At 31.6% G+C, this 6,084-nt stretch overlaps 1 long non-coding RNA gene across 1 annotated transcript; it reads right to left on the bottom strand.

Moving 5' to 3' along the window:
• Positions 1-3,135: 3,135 nt before the first annotated feature.
• On the bottom strand, positions 3,136-4,666 carry LOC129304869 (uncharacterized). The gene is made up of 3 exons (XR_008591807.1): positions 4,584-4,666; positions 3,858-3,923; positions 3,136-3,309 (listed from the first exon to the last, which is right to left on the bottom strand). It is a non-coding gene; the product is annotated as an uncharacterized LOC129304869 (long non-coding RNA).
• Positions 4,667-6,084: the final 1,418 nt, after the last annotated feature.

Genomic DNA, 6,084 nt, shown 5'->3' with positions numbered 1-6,084 from the left:
CATATGCAGTTGCAAATTTTAACATTCGAATCATGTATGTTGCTTGTAATAAATTTCCATATCAAACTGGGAATAATGACGCGTAAACTATGCATTAATGTAACGTACATGATACCCTGATTTGTTTGGTTTTATAGTTTGTTTTTTTTTTAAATGATTTCGGTGATACCTACACAGAAAAAAAGGATTAATATTCAATTTTATTCTTGTATTTTTTTTTCTAAAGTGATGAGCGCCTTATACTCTTAGATGAGGCAAGCTTCTTCTTAAATTATTTTTTAACGAAGCAAAAATCTCTTTTTATCAATTGATCATTTATTTTCTCATTATTTAGTGACTTGACATTGCCTGGAGCCCAAAAAAATGTGACTTGGCTTCCAACATATGAAGGCTGACATTTTAACCATCTAACTTAGCAACACACCCACACTACTTCCCCCCCTTCTCTCCTTCTCTCTCTCATCATCTGAGCTTTGAAGTTTGAAAGACTAAACCCTGACACTTGACAAAGAAACAAGGAAAAAAAATTTCACCCAAAAATGGTTGTAAACCCTACATTCCCAAATCAATCTTTCTACTTTCATCAATTTATTGAGAAATTTTTTGAGAAAAATGTCTGGTCATGGAAAAGGAGGCAAGGGTATGGGTGAGGGAGAAGCAAAGAGGCATCACAAAGTCCTCCACAATAACATCCAAGGCATCACAAAGCTTGCAATTTGAAGATTGGCTAGAAAAGGAGGCATCAAGAGAATCAGTAGCTTAGTCTACGAGGAGATGATAGGGATGCTCAATATTTTCTAAGTAGTTTTACTTCAAGCGATGGTGATGAGGAACGTGATTCAATTTTGATGATGGGTGAGAAGGCACACTTGAGCAAGTGAGATTGTGGATTATAATTTAGGTTTGGTATGGGTTGATACACTATGATTTGGTATGGGTTCATCATATTCTTGTATTTTTTTTTAAATTTATGTTGAATCAGGTGCTAATTGCTAGTGAAGTTTGGGTTTTTGGATTTGTGAATGAGTTGATTCTTCCATGATTCATTTTCTCATATAGTTTTACGGGTTTGTGGTTGATTTGCAATTCTGGGCTTCTTAGTGGTTTCTAAGTCTGTGACTAGTTTGCATTTTTGGGTTTTTTGTCTAGTTTCTAGGTTTGTGATTTCTAGGTTTCTAGATTTGCATTTCACTCAACACTAATAAAGATGCAAGACCTTAGGTTTACTTGCTCGTTTGCAAGGGATTCAATCAAAATCCTTGACCTAGCTAAATAAGATGCCAACTCAAATGGTCAAAATGTTAGTCTTCACAAATTGAAAGCCAAGTCAGTTTTTCCTAGGCCCCGCACAATGACAAGTCACTAAATAATGGGAGACTAAATGGCAAATTAAAAGAAGGGAATTTTTACTCCCTTAAAAAATAATTCAAGGAGAAATTTGCCTTCTTAAAAGTACAAGGTGCTCAACACTCATAGAAAAAAAAGTGTACAGAAAAAAATTAGACCTCAACCCCAAATAATAATCCCTATCTCACCATACATAGGGGTGTGTGTAAAACTTAAAGGTATATTTTAGACAAGGATAATAGAACTTTCAGTCATTTAAAGAGTTTGGTTTTTATCAATATAATCCCTTGTATTATGTTTTATTTTCTTGTTTTTTTAAAAATTTTAGAGTTTTTTTTTCCTAACTAAATAATTACACTTTTTTCTATTAATCTACACGATTATCATGAATACGCTGTTATTCATGACAACAAATTTTAATAGCTCTTCCTCTTTGTAAAATAATAGGGATCAAATTGACAATTGATGTAAATTTAAGAGATTCAGTTAATAAAAATTAAATTTGGAGGGCCAAATCAATAATTGAATAAATTTTAGAGACTAAAAATTATATTATCCTTTTTTGATAATAGTAAAAGTAATCTCTTCTACTAACTAATGTTGGGTCTAATAAAATGAGTTGGTTTCTTATAACCTACTGAATAAGGTTTGAATTTTGTTGGGGAAGTTATTTATAGTCAATGCCATGTTTTGAGTAAGATTGTTTCCAACAAAAAAATGTACGAGTGAAATAAAAAAAGTAACCCCCTTCTTAAATTTTAGAGATCATATAAGTGAGATTTTCATCTTCTAACCCTTTTTTTCCCCATAAAATCTTCTAACCTTTTCACAGGCATATTCTCATCAGACCTTCAGAGTTCGCAACACATGTTGATAATTTAATTGCAGGAGCATCGAAAGGGTTGATAGGGTAACAGGCATAAATCAACATTCAACAGAATTGATGTCGTTGAACGAGTTTAAATATCTAATTTATAATTTATAAATAATGAGGCTTATTTTAAATTTTATATGCATGCTGTTGAAATTGATAATTATATGATATATTTTTATAATTTACATATCTAAAAATAATATATAACTCCCAGCAAACGTTATTATGCACGAAGAGTGGCTGGCAGAAAAAAAACGAAGAATGAATATAACATGATATGTTATTTATATTTTATGCATTATGTGAGACATATATTACTTTATGTAAAATAATAATAATTTAAATTAAATATTCTAAATGATTAATTTTAAAAATAATATTGACGAGGTATTTATATTCTCAGGTGAAAAGAACTATTTTAACATTTAAAATTAATAAGAAACTCTTTTTTAATTTGCATAAATAATCTCTTACTGTTAATTTATCAGTTATCATATTAATGAATGTAATCTCCTCCCTTCATTAAAAATGTAAGATATTTTTTGAGAAGTTATATATATTAAAAAATGTAAAATATTTTTACTATTTCATGATATAATTAATATGTTTTTTTAAGTACCTCCAATAAATAAATTACTTTATATTTATTTTAAAGCAAAACATTCTATTAAATTAAGTTAAATATTAAAAGATGGTGTTAACTGTAACACCCTCAAAATACAAACTGATTTTTCGTAAATTATTAAAACCATTATCATGGTAGAAAATTTTCTTACCATGATACATCCAAGATAATATACCACAGGTCTTAAAATATTTCAAAAAAAGCAATTAGAACCATGAGGGACAGTTAGGATCCTCATGGCATGATATTTAAATTAGATCATGAATCAAGAGAGACAAACATAATCCTCTTGGTCAAATAAATACTTTTAATAAAAAGGATTAGAGTTTACATGCTTCACAAAGAAGATATGTCCTAAGTTGGCACAAGATACATTGTATAATCCAAAATAAGAGGCAACGTAAAAGATGGTGTTTCATACACCATAGTTACACCTCTGGTGCTTTCTCGGCCGGACTCGCTCCTGTAAAAATGTTAACCACGGGGAATGAGACTTAAAAGTCCCAGTAACCAAAAATTAATATGTAATGATGCATGCGGATGTAACTAATCATGCGATTGCTAAGTGGGCACACAAAATATTTAATCGAACAATATTTTCAAACAAACCGAACAAGTATTTAATTGCATGACTGCACCTTATATCCTCCTTTCACCATGCTCGGACGCCAAATCACCCGGCCAAAGGTGAGTTGGACCAAGCGACACGCCACTCATTGGGTCCAATGAGGGCTTACCACGTGGTAATAATTAACCGAACAGAAATTCCCATTAACACCATACATTAAAATACCCTGACAAGTCATGCATCATTCAAATATCCAAACAGAAATATATCTGAACAATAATATCTCATCATGATAAACAAAAATAAATTTTTAACCCACTTGGCAATAATTTCAAACAAGTATATACAGTATTTATTTTCAATAATTCATAATTTTTCCAAACAACAAAACAACACCTAACCATTCACAAACACACTCATCACAACACATTAATAATGGTTACCTTGTGTCTTGAATAACAAGTTCCCCTTCACAACTCCTTTTTCACCACTATCTTTGTCAATATAATCTACATAATTATTTCACAATACTATATATTAATTTTACATTAAAATAAATAACTCTAATTTAAATAGTTAGAAAGTCTTAGATCTATAATCCATATTAACACTAATTTAAGATTTATGCCTCATTTAACTTCCTAAATTCTTTTCTAAAATTCTCGTACCCTAATAAACTTTTTTTTTATCCTCAAATCACTTCTAGTATCACAATTTCATCCTTCTATATTCTAAAAATTTGTCCAAAAATAAATTAAATTTTAAAATTATCCTGAAGCCTCAAATCACCTTTCTATAACCTCAAAAATACCTATTCATACTTAAATAAATATTTAATAATCATAGGTTTATCCCTACATCTCAGATTCCACATAAATTCAACCATATAGATCTAGATTTTAACTCAAAAATTCTTAAACATGAGTTTCAACCTCAAGAAAATATTCTATAATATTTATTATATCCCTAAGAGTTTTAACCTATATTTTTAATCCATCATATCATCAGATTAACTATCCTATAGAAAAATCCTAATCAAAATATTTACTCTATCCTACAAAATAATCATATCACTAGAAAGCTAATATTATTTAAAAATAACTATAAAATTAATTTTGTAATTAAATAAATTTTTAAATGCTAATCTAAACAGGAAAGTTAGAACATACCTGAAGAAAAAAGAAAATAATCCCCCCTTGCGAGAAAACGCCGAGCAACGTGAGAGGAAGAGAGAAAAATAATATAAAAATGGATTGTGAGTCCCAAAATTATATTAAAAAAAACTATAGGTTTGAATTTAATTATTCAAACCTTTGGGCCCAAAGTTGCAATTTTTCTAAATTGCATCTTAGCCTCTCATGCTTCCTAATGCACACACCCCCTCCTTTTTATACATGAAGGCACCTCTTCTCTTCCCTCATCTAACCAATGTGGGACTTAGAAACAACAACCTTCCACCCCCCTTTTTTTTGTTCCTTCTACCTTCTCTTTTTTTTTTTAACACACACATAAAAAAATTATTTATGTATTATATCTTAACTAAATATTGCTTATGTGGTTTTAAATTTAAATTTTTAAATTCATAATTAAATACCTAATCATAATATTATTTCTAAATAACCTCAAATAATATAAATTCCTATTATTATCATTTTTTTCCTCAAAACCTAAATTCCACAATTTCTTTATTATATAAAAATCAGGATGTTACAATTCTCCCCTCCTTTTAGAAATTTTGTCCTCAAAATTTAATAGATAAGCTTAGAAACTATGTACCTAAGCAAATAAATGTGGATAATCTCGCCTCATACTCTCCTCGGTCTCCCAAGTAGCATCACCTAGGGCTCCACCCTTCCAAATCACCTTCACGAGTCGGATGGTCTTATTGCGTAGTTGTTTGTCCTTAAAGTCCTCAATTCGCTCCGGTTCGGATCTAAAGGTCAAATTCTCCCTCAATTCTACTTCTTCAGGTTCAATAACATGGGAGGGATCCGGGTTGTACTTCTTCAACTGTGATACGTGGAACACATTATGGATACCTGCAATCTGTGGAGGTAATGCAACTCTATATGCAGTAGATCCAATTCGCTCCAAGATCTCATACGGGCCCATAAATCTAGGTGTCAATTTCTTTGCCTTAATGGATCTACCAATGCCTGTCACTGGAGAAACCTTCAAAAATACATGATCTCCTACTTCAAACTCTAACGGCCGTCTCCTCTTATCAGCATAGCTCTTCTGTCGGCTCTGAGCGGTTAGCAATTTTTGCTTAATCATTGCAATCTTCTGGGTGGTTTGCTCTACAATTTCTGGACCAATGATACTCCTCTCACTTAATTCTGTCCAACATAAAGGCGATCTACACTTCCTTCCATACAAGGCCTCATAAGGCGCCATCCCAATACTAGAATGATAGCTGTTATTATAAGCAAATTCAGCTAATGGCAAATGATTATCCCAACTACCTGGTAGTTCAATGGCACAAGCTCTCAACATGTCCTCCAAAGTCTGGATCGTCCTCTCTGTTTGTCCATCTGTTTGGGGGTGGTATGCGGTGCTAAAACTCAGTCTGGTACCCATAGCCTTCTGTAGCGCACCCCAAAAGTTTGAAGTGAACCTTGGGTCACGATCTGACACAATTCTAGAGGGTATACCATGAAGTCTAACTAT

This window comes from Prosopis cineraria, unplaced genomic scaffold (genome assembly GCF_029017545.1).
Source record: "Prosopis cineraria cultivar Desert tree isolate PC_DT_omini unplaced genomic scaffold, ASM2901754v1 PC3, whole genome shotgun sequence".
In the NCBI taxonomy this organism is placed as follows: domain Eukaryota; kingdom Viridiplantae; phylum Streptophyta; class Magnoliopsida; order Fabales; family Fabaceae; genus Prosopis; species Prosopis cineraria.
The sequence above is the reverse complement of the archived record's forward strand: the minus strand, read 5'-3'. Positions and strand labels throughout refer to the sequence as shown.